The sequence below is a fragment of the Eumetopias jubatus genome, unplaced genomic scaffold (genome assembly GCF_037043125.1).
Source record: "Eumetopias jubatus isolate StellerSeaLion01/CBP00866 unplaced genomic scaffold, mEumJub1_p1.0 scaffold_14, whole genome shotgun sequence".
NCBI lineage: Eukaryota > Metazoa > Chordata > Mammalia > Carnivora > Otariidae > Eumetopias > Eumetopias jubatus.
The window spans coordinates 43,749,587-43,763,953 of NW_028274820.1; the positions used below are offsets into that span (position 1 = coordinate 43,749,587).

Here is a 14,367-nt window from a genome sequence, read left to right on the forward strand (position 1 = left end):
TTTTTTTTTTTTTTTGACACAGAGAGAGAGACAGCAAGAGTGGGAACACTAGCAGGGGGAGTGGGAGAGGGAGAAGCAGGCTTCCCGCTGAGCAGGGAGCCTGATGCAGGGCTCGATCCCAGGACCCTGGGATCATGACCTGAGCCAAAGGCAGACGCTTAACGACTGAGCCACCCAGGCGCCCCTGAAAATTTAAGATGGAAGTACAATACAGTTTTCATTGAGGCTGGAAAAAATTAGGACAAATGTATTTTTAAATTAGAATAGAAACATGTTCTAAAAAATAGAAAAAAGGAAGGTTCTAGAGAAACTCATAGTGAATATTCTGTCCACAAATTTTATATAAATTCTATTTTGTGAGATCTTTTAATTTGGGTCAGAAATTGCACAGTTACTTTAATTGCAGGCAAAACTCTACTTTAAAATCCTCTGCTTGGGTGCCTGGGTGTCTCAGTTGGTTGTGTATGCGTTTGGCTCAGGACATGATCTCGGGGTCCTGGGATCAAGCCCTACGTCGGGCTCCCTGTGGGGAGTCTACTTCTCCCTCTCCCTCTGCCTCTCCCCCCCGCTCATGCTCTCTCACTCACTCGCTCTCTCAAATAAAATCTTTAAAAAAATAAATAAAATAATATAAAATCCATGGCTTGACTGTTAAATCTTTCCAATATTTAAATGAGTTCTATTTTTTTAAGATACTGCTGATTCTTCTTTCTATAGTGAGTCCCTGGTGCCGCTTGCAGTTCATAAATTACTTTTCAGTTTACTAGCTTTGGTAGAGTATAAGGTATCAGACCAAATATCCCAGGAAGAACAATTAGTAACACTGAATTCAAAAACAATCTGAAGCCATTGAGAGATTTACCAAATTGTATAAGACTTATGAAAGATTAACTGTGTGGGTAAAGTCAAATAAATACTGAATGATCAAAGTAAAAATAATATATTGTGGCATTGGGGCGCCTGGGTGGCTCAGTCGTTAAGTGTCTGCCTTCGGCTCAGATCATAATCCCAGGGTCCTGGGATCGAGCCCCGCATTAGGCTCCCTGCTCAGCGGGAAGCCTGCTTCTCCCTCTCCCACTCCCCATGCTTGTGTTCCCTCTCTTGCTGGGTCTCTCTCTGTCAAAATAAAATAAAATAAAATCTTAAAAATACATATATACATTGTGGCATTTATATATGGATATATACAGATGTGTTTGTGTGTATATGAAATAGTAATATTTAAACATTAAATGATCAATAATTGCATTAAACATAAATTGACTAAATACTATAATTAAAAATATTGCCAGACTAAATAAAAAAATGGAAATTATTTAAATATTGCTTATAAGAGGGATAGCTTAAATTTAAAGTCATGGAAAGGTTAAAAGTAAAACTATAAAAGGTACCAGAAAAGGCTAATACAGTTACCTCATATTATAAAAAGTAGATTTTTAAGCTAAAACACATTCTAGAGATGGACAATTTAGTACAGCTACCTAATATCATAAAAAGTAGATTTTTAAACTAAGACACATTAGGGATAGAGGCATAATTTAAAGTAAAAGAAGGTTAATATATCAGGAAGACATGTTATTCTTTATTCACATATTCCTAATAACATGTATTCAAAACATATAAAGTAAGAGAGAATTAACCAAATCCATAATCATAGTCTGAGATTTGAATGTATTTCTTTTAAAAAATGATAGAATAAGCAGATAAAAGATAAGTGTGTTGAATATTCAAGAATGTAATGAACAGGGCGCCTGAGTGGCTCAGTTGGTTAAGCGACTGCCTTTGGCTCAGGTCATGATCCTGGAGTCCCGGCATAGAGTCTCACATTGGACTCCCTGCTCGGTGGGGAGTCTGCTTCTTCCTCTGGCCCTTCCCCCGTCATGCTGTCTCTCTTTCTCTCTCTCATTGTCTCTCTCAAATAAAATCTTTAAAAAAATAAGAATGTAATGAACAAGTATGTAATTATATTAATACAAGTTTATATAATATACAAGTTTACTCATATATCTTATATACAAGCATATAATTATATGTTAAATAAATATATACACACATAAACAGAAAAATATGTGTGTTATGTAACCAACAATTGCAAAATACATCATCTTTTCAAGGCCATTTGAAAATTTTGTCAAAATTGACCCCATAGCGTTTATATAGCAAGCTTTAATAAATCTTTAGGAATTGAAATATTATAGATTATGGTTTCTAACATTGAAATTAAGCTAGAAATTAATAAAAAAGAGGGAAATAAAGATAAATTAAAAATTCTAAGTTAAGCAGTACTCTTCTAAAATAGCTATTGGTTAAAGAAATAATAATGAAATTTACAAAAGATTTTAATTGAAAGATCATGAAAAAATACCATTTAAAAGCTTGTAGAATGCAGCAAATGATGGCTAAGAGAAAAATTTATAGCCTTAAATAAATATATTAAAAATAAGAATAAAAATAAGTATTCATCCCAATACATCAGTAAAAGAACAGCAAGTTAAACCTAAAGAAGATAGAAGGAAGACCATAATAAAGATCATAGCAAATATCAATAAAATAATAAGCAGACCTAAAATAGAGAGGGTCAAGAAATCCAATAATTCTTTATAATGATCAATAAAATTAACAAAGTTCTAGCAAGGCAAATGGAGAGAGGAAAGAGCTATAAAATTTCAACATCAATATCAGTAATAAGAAAAGAGATAAAGAGATTCTACAGATTTTCTAAAGAGGGTAAGAGATTATAGTTTTTTGTTTTTGTTTTTGTTTTTGTTTTTTTTTTGAGAGAGAGAGGGTGAGTGGGGGAAGGAGCAGAGGGGGAAGGAGAGGGAAGAGCAGACTCCACAGTGAGTGTGGAGCCTGATTCAGTCTTGATCTCAGGATCCCAAGATCATGACCTGAGCTGAAACCAAGAGTTGGATGCTTAACCGACTGAGTCACCCAAGTGCCCCAAGATGTAAGAGATGATGAACAATTTTAGAAAAATGATCGTAAGGGAGCCTACTTACAGCTTTGGGCAGACAAAGAATTCTTATATATAGAGGAAAGTACCTCGCCTAAGTTTTAAAAATAAGAAAGCTATATTATACTTTTATAAAATTAAAACATTTTGGTTTTTTTTTCAGGGCACCTGGGTGGCTCAGTTGGTTAAGCATCTGCCTTCAGCTCAGGTCATGATCCCAGGTCCTGAGATCGTGCCCCAGTCTGGTTCTCTCCTCAGCAGCGAGTCTGATTCTCCCTCTCCCTCTGCTGCTCTCTTGCACTCTCTCTCTCTCTAATAAATAAGTCTAAAAGAAAAAACCCAAGCTTCTTTTTACTGAAAGCTATATTACACTTTTATAAAACTGAAATCTTTTTTTCACCAAAAGTCATTATTATATGGCAAAACGGAGCTCTTATTGAGAATATATAATGGTCTTCTATAAGTCAATAAGAGAATTGGGGAAAATACTCAAACAGGTACATTACAAAAGACAATATTCAAATGGTCAAAATAAGATATGAAAAGGGGCTTAACCTCATTAGGTATCAGTTGAAATCCGTGAGCTCCAGCTGCCTCCCAGAATGGCTAAAACTAAATGACAGGTACTTGGAATTGGCCAGGGTTATGGAGTAACTGAAACTCTCATGCATTGCTGGTAGAAGTGTAAATTGGTACAGCCATTTTGGAGAACTGATAAACTGGAAAACCTGAAACTAGCCAAACCCTATGACTCAATAGTAACATACCTGGGTACGTAACTGTCAGAAATGCATACGTATGTTCATTAAAGAAAGTGTTCACAGCATTAATAGTAATAGACTAAAAAACTGGAATCCATCTCAACGTTCACCAAAGGTAGAATGGATAAATATGTTGTGATATATTAATATAATGGAATACTAGATAGCAGTGAATATGAACACATTATTTATAACCCCAAAGCAAGGACAAGAAAGCTGAAACAAAGTGTACAAATTGTATTGTTCCATTTGTATAAAATTCAGTTCCTTGAAGGAAACATGTCTTGTTTTAGGGTCCAGACACTGATTACTGTTGAGGGGAAAGGTGGTGTCTGAGAGGGGAACAAAGGAATCTCTTGAGCTGCTACTACTGCTCTGCTTCTTGCCTGGGCAGAGTTAGATGGATGCATTCACTGAACATTCATGGAATGTACATTCATTGAACAATATAATTATGATGTGTATGCTTTCCTATGTAAATGTGATACTTAAACATAAATACTAAAAATATTGGGATGCCCTATAATTTGGGATATTTGGAGTTACAGGGAGTTAATGTGGAAAAGAAAGCCTGTTACTGCTTTAAAAAAAAAAAAGATTATTTGAGAGTGTGTGAAAGAGCAGGGGGGAGGGGCAGAGGGAGAGAGAGAATCTCTAGCCGACTCCCCACTGCACCTGATGTGGGGCTCGCTCTCATGACTCTGAGATCATGACCTGAGCCGAAACCAAGAGTCGGGGGCTTAACCGACTCCACCACCCAGGCTCCGCAAGCCTGTTAGTGCTTTAAGCAAGGGAAATTTTCCATCAAAAAGCAAGATGGTATAATAAAAGACATGGACTTTGGAATCAGGAATTTTTGAGTACAAATTCTAAATTTACTGTTTCCTAGCTTTATGACTTTGAATACGTAACTTTATCTAATAATCTTCAGCTTCTAAAAAAAATGCCTGTGAGGAATATATAAAATGTATCAATAGGCCTGGAGCCTTTGTTTCCTAGAATTTTTTGTATTTAGCACTGCTTAAATAGTAAAGCTATGCTCCCAGGATGGCCTACAGCCAACAGATGTGGCTTTGGCGGTTATTATATTTCTGCCTTTACTTATTTGGAAAAAGGCAATTTAGAAAAATATAAGGCACTTCTTATACACAAACCATAATTACTTAGCTTTGCAACACTTGCTCTTTGGTGGTTAGCTCCTAGACACGCTAAAACATAGCAGCAACAGACAGACTAACCATTTTCCAATACTGAAACTTGAGTCAGGAAATTCATTTATCTCATCTGAGCCAAAAGCAAATTTCTTCGCAGTCCTCCCTGCTTTGCCTTTTAGGTGACTCAGAGCACCTGGTTGCCAATTGCTAGCTGACGATAATTAGCTTTCAATTATCACCAGTTACATTTTCACCTGTTCAATTTGCAAATTCCTGAATTTTTTGGCTTCTGATCTCTTCTGTCTTCAGTACACCTGCTCGGTAAGAGTGGGGAAACAGTTCTTCCACTGGGGAATTTTCCCTTCATCTGTCATCCTGTCCAGTTTTATCTGTCCGGTGTTAGATGTGTACACGCTTTGCAAAGAGACACTTAGGCCCAGGTTCTTAGTCTCAGTCTCTTAGGTTTCCAGGGCTGTCTGCTTTCCTGCTTTCACAGAAGTGATTCTGTGACTCTTCTCGCTTTGTTCAAGAACAGCCAAATATTTATTTCTATAAATTTACTTTCTTAAGAGATAACCAAAATAATGGCCAGACAGTATAAGGAATGAGTGAATTTTTAACAATGGAGTTCTCCCAAATTTGATAATGGATTAAGATTCAATAAACCAGGAAGTGAGATGAAGTTATAGGCGATAATGTAGTAAGATTTTGAGAGAGAACATGAAAAATATCCTAGCGAAATTTTTGGTGGTTCTATTTGAAGATATTTATGTCCGTTACACAAAATACACTCATGAAATGTCTGATAGGTGATCGTAGAATAAACATAAAATAAAATGGAGTGCTCTAAATATTATAATACCATGTGCATGGCAATATTACAATATAGGGTAATATTAAACTTAGTACAAATTGGATATGTGACATTGATTTCTGCATTAAATATGAACACAGCTCATATATAAGGAATTTAAAATTTACATTGAAAATACAAAATAAAATAGAAAATGATTTATTTGCATCATAGTTTCCTTCACTTTCTACTTAAAGTTATAGTAATCAAGTTATAAAACAACAACAAAATCATGACATTAAGAGAAACATTTTAAAAACAAAAACAGCACCTTCTATAACTTTATATTTTATTTTGCATATTTTTCATCTTTACCAACATTTACCTTATATTATTGTAGCCATAGTTTACAATAAATATGATGTTTTTAAGTGTTTAATGTTTTTCTGTGTTTCTGTAGTTTTTATTATTTTAATGAGTGCAGATTAATTCAACAAAATGATATAATCTAAATCATTCATTTATTTTGGAGCATTAGTGTTGCATCTGTTTCTTAAGTTATTATAACTCGACATTATAATGGACATTGTTCTGTTTTTATAACTTTTAGTATATTTGTGGGGAACTATGTGTCAAATAGTATGATTTAGTTTTTATGTGCCTTGATATATTGCCAAATTGCCTTTCCAAATATTGTTTATCAATTTGTGTTTTCCAGCTCCAAATCTGCATTACTAAAATGGTGATGTTTTTAACTTTTACATTTTTTTTGTCAGAAAGTGTATTTTTATCTTTTGAACATTACAAAATAATTCATCCTTAATGAAGGAAACCTGTAAAATTAGAAAATTATAGAGAAAAATAAAACTAAAATTACCATGATTATATGACCCAGAAAGTCCCTTAATATTTTGGAATATATTATTTCAGATGTTAGTGATTAGATATTTTAAAGCCCCATTATACTGTTGATATTTTGGAACAATTAACAATAACCATGCTGTAGGCTAGTCTTCTCAATTACATTTTTAATTTTTTAGGCATAAACATCATGTCTTATATTTAATTTGAATCTACACTGGGCAAATCATCATTCTATCACATGAAAGATACTCAAATTCTTTAAAAATTGTTGAAAATTTCCTGGAAGCAGAAATTTACATTAAAAAAATCTAGTTGGAACTACAGACTTATTTTAAGATAGTGCTATGTCCCAAATATGATTTCTTTGTATATTAATTCATTTACTCAGGGGACATTCATTTTTTAAAATATTTTATTTTATATTAAAGTATTTTTTATTTTATTATTATTACTATTATTATTTTTTAAGTAAACTCTATGCCCAGTGTGGGGCTTGAACTCATGACCCGGAGAATTAATAGACTGAGCTGGCCAGGTACCCCTCAAGAGGCATTTATTAAGTTTTAAGCAAAACACAAGGAAGGACATGGTCAGTTTATTAAGATGGGCCATAGGCTAACCATAAAAGGCTTCATTCCAAGAGTAAAACTTCACCAGAATACAGAAAGACAAGTAGGTCTTCACAAGGCTTGGGCAGGCAAGATAAGGTAAGTATTTCAGGAAGGAGATGCAATATGATCAAAGATTCAAACATAGGAGAGAACCATTATACTGACAGCAACTTCATGGGAGGAAGAAGTGTTAAGAAATGAGCCTACAGAGAGAAACGGGTCAGATCAGAGCGGGCATGAATGTCATGCTAAAGATAGTTACCAAAGGCATTACAAAGCAGGAATTGACTTAGCAATAGGAAAATATCTAACTATGTAATTAAATAAGTTAGATATGGAAATTGCTTCTTAAATGCTAAATTAGATTGTCATTGCACAACATATATGTTCACAACCTGAGCAGTGAAAACAGTATGATTCATGAACATCTCCCTCTTATGGTAAATGAATAAAAAGGCAGTTTTTGACTTCATCTCAACTAAAGTTTAACCTCCAGTCTCTAAACACCATTAAATACCACCACATCTCTTAAAACAGCAGGTTATAACTTTGCGAATGTAATAGATGACGACCTATTGCCATACAGATGCTTTCACCTTGAAACTATTTTTAAAAATGGCAGGAAATATAAAGAAAACAAGAAAAAAAAAAGACTCTATTACTCAGGAATAATAGCTAAACTAAGCCATCATGGATGGTCAAAGACCAAAAAAAAATATACTCAATGCATGGTCAGCAGTTTTAAGTGAAGTAGTTTTGTCAGACCAAATGATGTGGCTCTGAGCATACCTCAAAATATATGCAAGTGATGTCATTTGGCCTACAACAGCATTAATGCTGAGTCTGAATGTGCAAGAGCAAGTATAGTAGAATTCAGTGTATTCTCTTTGTATTTAATCATTCATGAGTATTACAAATAGCATGTCTGAAACCTTTTCGGGGTCCTTCCGTCAAGATTTGACTCATTTTATTTCAGCTGCCAGGAAATGTAGCAGGCACTATAAGGCAATGCTGCAACTTGCTCATCTCTCAGACTTCTATAGGAAATCTATGCAGAATAGAGAAAAATTTATAGTAGTACCTAAATTCTCTAAACTGGCTTTGATTTCTGAGCCTCAGATAAGAAAAGCTGAGTTTGTAATTGGCTTGATTATTTAATTCCCATTCTATTTTTTGTGATTTTAAGATGTTTATTCTCATTGCAGAATTATAGTCTCTGGGGTTTTATGTACTTGTACACCACTGAAATTTTTCATTACAAATACTAAGAAATGTAGTCAACAAGAAAGAAATTATGGAACCTTTGAAGATCCGACAAGTACCAGTGAGTATGCTATCTCTATTTTTTTGGATAGTAACTGCTTGCATTGATAAGCTACTTCTACATGAACTGCTTGCTTCAGTGGTTCACTGATTCTATGATTGATATTTGTGCAGTTTAGCACATATGTAGAAAATATACTTTATCCTATCTTGGATTGTCTGGGACCTTTAAAGTGATACGATTTTTTATATCTTTATCCACCTGATTAGAATTAAGTGTGTTGACTAATTTTCATTCTTATGGTTATCATACTTCTTTAAAAATGAAATCATTATGAAAGGCAGATAATTTATTTCATTGACATGAGGAGACAAGGAGTGAGGAAAAACCCCAGAAAATCTTTTCTCTCACTTCTACTATGGCTTCTCATTTCCTGATAATTAATAAGTTTATATATAAACCACCTGTACTTATTGCCCTCTTAAAAAACGGGTGGGGGGCAGTTCCTGGGTGGCTCAGTCAGTTAGGTGTCTGACTCTTGATTTTGGTTCAGGTCATGATCTCAGGGTCATGAGATCGAGCCCCATCGGGCTCCATGCTGGGGGTGTAGCTGCTTAAGATTCTCTCTCCCTCAGCCCCTCCTACCCTCCCCCCCTCACGCATGCATCCATGTGCTCTCTCTCTCAAAGAAATAATAAGTAAAAGAATTAGAATAAAATTTTTAAAAAAATTTAAAAAATGCTTGAGACCTGAGGTGACATCTAAATGTTGAATCGTAGGGAGTCAGTTAAGATTATAGTATTTCGGCCTGCCCGACGTGCACTCCTGATTCCTTTTGGTTCTTAGTCCAAAATGGCAACTCTCAAAGATCAGCTGATTCAGAATCTTCTTAAGGAAGAACATAACCCCAGAATAAGATCACAGTTGTTGGGGTTGGTGCTATTGGCATGGCTTGTGCCATCAGTATCTTAATGAAGGACTTGGCAGATGAACTTGCTCTTGTTGATGTCATGGAAGACAAACTGAAGGGAGAGATGATGGATCTCCAGCACGGCAGCCTTTTCCTTAGAACACCAAAAATTGTCTCTGGCAAAGATTATAATGTGAATGCAAACTCCAAGCTGGTTATTATCACAGCTGGGACACGTCAGCAAGAGGGAGAAAGCCGTCTTAATTTGGTCCAGCGTAACGTGAACATCTTTAAGTTCATCATTCCTAATATCGTAAAATATAGCCCAAACTGCAAGTTGCTTGTCATTTCCAATCCAGTGGATATCTTGACCTATGTGGCTTGGAAGATAAGTGGCTTTCCCAAAAACCGTGTTATTGGAAGTGGTTGCAATCTGGATTCAGCCCGGTTCCGTTACCTAATGGGGGAAAGACTGGGAGTTCACCCATTAAGCTGTCACGGGTGGGTCCTTGGGGAGCATGGAGACTCCAGTGTGCCTGTATGGAGTTGAGTGAACGTTGCTGGTGTCTCTCTGAAGAATCTGCACCCTGACTTAGGCACTGATGCAGATAAGGAACAGTGGAAAGAGGTTCACAAACAGGTGGTTGACAGTGCCTATGAGGTGATCAAACTGAAAGGCTACACCTCCTGGGCCATTGGACTGTCTGTGGCAGATCTGGCCGAAAGTATAATGAAGAATCTTAGGCGGGTGCATCCAATTTCCACCATGATTAAGGGTCTCTATGGAATTAAAGATGATGTCTTCCTTCGTGTCCCTTGCATCTTGGGACAGAATGGAATTTCAGATGTTGTGAAGGTGACTCTGACTCCTGAGGAGGAAGCCCGTTTGAAGAAGAGTGCAGATACACTTTGGGGGATCCAAAAGGAGCTGCAGTTTTAAAAGTTTTCTAATGTACCACTTCACTGTCTAGACTATAGCAGGATTTTAGTTGGAGGTTGTGTATATTGTCCTTATTATCTGATCTGTTACTCAAGTAATATTAAAATGGCCTAAGAAAAAACGTCAGTTTCCTAAAGTTCCAAATAGGAATGGTTCTCCAAACCCTGCAGCTGTATCCTGGTACTGGATGATACCTGTCTTTGTAGCCCTAAATTGGTTAACGTAAGTTAGCCCCACCGTCTCAGAGGCTCCACTGCCAGAGCTGCGGTTGCTCTGCACACCAGATGTGTGTTTACTGTGTGTTCTGTCACTTCAGGTTCCTTCCCCCAACACCCAACATGCCTAGTCCATCTTTTCCAGTCAGTCACATTCTGGGATCCAGTGTATAAATTCAATATTGCGTGTATTGTGCATAACTGTCCTAAAGGATCTTACTTTGTATACTATGTATGTCAGAATATAGTGTACATGGCCATATAATGTAAAAAGACAATGCAGCCAACTAAGTGTCATACCAACTAAAATACCAAATAAATTTTGAATGGTGAAAAAAAAAGATTATAGTATTTCTATACTATAGAATACAATCCACATATTGCAAATGTTGTAGAATATTTAATGAAATGTGGCTTCCAGATTGTTCTGTTTGATACGGAAATGTTGACAATGTTCTGGGTTTCAACAGATTTATACCTCCTAGCTTTCCCTATCCCAAGCGGTAGATATGTGAAATAATTTTGGTCAATGAGATGTGAGAAGTTTCTAGGTGGGAGCACATTCAGTTAGCACTTACCATCTGTCTTTCCCCTTCATTTCCTGAACACAGATACAAAGATGAAGGTAGAACAACCATTTTGCCTTCTTCACAAGACAGCAATAATGAGGGTGGTCGTATTTTCTAAGGAGCCTATATTTGTGTTGGCATTGTGGGTCTGGCATAACAGAATTATTTTGCCTGTCTCTGATCTTCTAGCTGTGTGAAAAAAGAACTCTTGCTCTTTTAAAAATTTTTAATTGCAATATAGTTAACATACAGTGTTATATTAGTTTCAGGTGTACAATATAGTAATTCAACAATTCCTTACATCACCCAGTGCCATTGTAACAAGTGTACTCTTTAATCCTTATCACCTGTTTCACATCCCCCCACCCACCTCCCCTCTGATAACCATCAGTTTGTTCTCTATAGTTAAGAGTCTGTTTCTTGGTTTGTCTTTTTCTTTTCCTTCGCTCATTTTTTTCTTAAATTCCATATATGAGTGAAATCATATGGTATTTGTCTTTCTTTGACTTCTTTTGCTTAGCATTATATTCTCTAGTTCCATCCATGTTGTTACAAATGGCAAGATTTTATTTCTTTTTTCTATTTCTATTTTATTATTATTTTATTTCTTTTTTTAATAGCCAAATAATATATACACAGACACACACACACACACACACACACACACACACCACATCTTCTTTATCCATTCATCTATTGATGGGCACTTAGGCTGCTCCCATAATTTGGCTATTGTGAATAATGCTGCTATAAACATAGGGATGCCAGTCTCCCTTTGATTTAGTGTTTTTGTATTTTTTGGGTAAATACCCAGTAGTGCAAATACTGGAACATAAGGTAGATCTATTTTTAACTTTTTTGTGGAAACTCATATCGTTTTCCACAGTGGTTGCACCAGTTTGCAGTCTGACAAACAGTGCACTAGGGTTCCTTTTTCATCACATCCTCACCAACACTTGTTTCTTGTGTTTTTGATTTTAGGTGATATTTCAGTGTAGTTTTGATTTGCATTTCCCTGATAATGGGTAATGTTGAGCATCTTTTCATGTGTCTGTTGATCATATGTATGTCTTCTTTGTAAAAATGTCTATTCGTGTCTTCTGCCCATTACAAAAGAATCCTTTCATGGTTAAACCATCGTAGCTTAGGTTTTCTGTTATTTGTAGCCAAGTTCAATTCCTAACTCATATAATAGAAAAAAATATTTATAGTGTTGAATTGAGTAAAGAAAGAAATGTGTACTTTTGCTTCTGGCCCTAAGGAAATAACTAGTATGCAATTACCCTCTCCAAAGAAAAATGTAGAAAAAAATGGATATGAAACCAAACCACTGTTTTCAAACACCAGGTAGCACAGAACTGAGATTCCCTGAGAGAAGAGAAATATGTTGGGCCATCCTTTTGACCAGGCTTACTGTCTAGAGGCAATTTCTGGGTGGCAGCATAAGAAAGGAGAATCCATGCCGATTTTATGAATCTTGCTGATTTAAGGAGAGAAGCAGTTGTCCAATTAAAAATATATAAAGAAAGAAATATAATGCAAAATCAAGACAAAAATCAATAGAAGCAGTTAAAGAAATTACTAAGATGGTGGAATTTGTCAGACAAAAGTATTAAAAAGGTGTTATGCATAGGATGTATAAAAATTTAAAAAAGGAAGATATAAAAAGGAAGTAAATGGAACTTCTAGAGATGGAAAATACAGTGTCCAAAATTAAAATTTCACTAAATTGGATTAATAGCATATTATACACTAAAGAATAAAAGACCAGTGAACATTAAGACACTGATCTTTTTATGTCTCCAAAGTTTTTCTTTTTCCACAATAGCATATAGTGGAAAGCATTTAGCATATTACTTGATCAGATTGGCATCTTTCACTTAGCAAAAGGACTGCGTTTAAGATTCCTTCATTTCTTTTCATGGCTTGATAGCTCATTTCTTTTTACCTCTTTTTTCTTTGACCACATATTATTTAGAAGTACTTTATTTTTAATTTTTAAAAATGGCCCTGAAACAAGTTTATAATTTATTTGAGGAGATATCAAAACTTTAACTGTACATACAAATGTTAACTCAAAATGGATTATAGAACTAAATTTTAAATCTGTAACTATAAATCTTACAGAAGAATACACAGGAAAAAAATGAAGGCAGCAGTTTCTTAGGCAGGGCACAAGCACAATTCTTAATAGAAGAACACTGTAAAATTGTACCCCATTAAAATAGAAACACCTGATTATTGATAGACAGTATTAAGAAAAGTGAAATAGAAGGTACATACTGAGAGGAATTATTTACTTATTTATTTAATTTTATTTTATTATGTTAATCACCATACATTACATCATTAATTTTTGATGTAGTGTTCCATGATTCATTGTTTGTGTATAATACCCACTGCTCTATTCAATATGTGCCCTCTTTAATACCCATTACCTGGCTAGCCCATCCCCCCACCCCCCTCCCCTCTAGAACCCTCAGTTTGTTTATCAGAGTCCATCATCTCTAATGGTTTGTCTCCCCCTCCAATTCCCCCCCCTTTATTTTTACCTTCCTACTATATTCTTTTTTTTTTTTTTAACATATAATGTATTATTTGTTTCAGAGGTACAGGTCTGTGAGTCATCAGTCTTACACAATTCACAATGCTCACCATGGCACATACCCTCCCCAATGTCTATCATCCAACCAACCATCCCTCCCACCTCCCACCACTCCAGCAACCCTCAGTTTGTTTCCTGAGATTAAGAATTCCTCATATCAGTGAGATCATATACTTGTCTTTCTCTGATTGACTTACTTCGTTTAGCATAATACCTTCTAATTCCATCCACGTCGTTGCAAATGGCAATATTTTGTTCCTTTTGATGGCCACATAATATTCGTGCGCGCGCGCGTGTGTGTGTATCTACACACAATATAATATTATGTATTCTTCTTTATCCATTCGTCTGTTGATGGACATCTTGGCTCTTTTCATAGTTTGGCTATTGTGGACAATGCTGCTGTAAACATTGGGGTGCACGTACCCTTTTGGATCACTGCATTTGTATCCTTGGGTAAATACCCAGCAGTGCAATTGCTAGATCATAGGGTAGCTCTATTTTCAACTGTTTGAGGAACCTCCATACTGTTTTCCAGAGTGGCTGCACCAGCTTGCATTCCCAAAAACAGTGTAGGAGGGGGGTCGCCTTTTGCCGCATCCTTGCCAACATCTCTCGTTTCCTGACTTGTTAATTTTAGCCACTCTGACTGGTGTGAGGTGGTATCTCATTGAGGTTTTGATTTGTATTTCCTTGACGCTGAGTGATGTTTAGCACTTTTTCAT

At 35.6% G+C, this 14,367-nt stretch overlaps 1 pseudogene; it reads left to right on the forward strand.

Annotated features, from left to right (window-relative positions):
- Positions 1-9,237: 9,237 nt before the first annotated feature.
- LOC114219705 (L-lactate dehydrogenase A chain pseudogene) lies at positions 9,238-10,268 on the forward strand (annotated as a pseudogene).
- Positions 10,269-14,367: the final 4,099 nt, after the last annotated feature.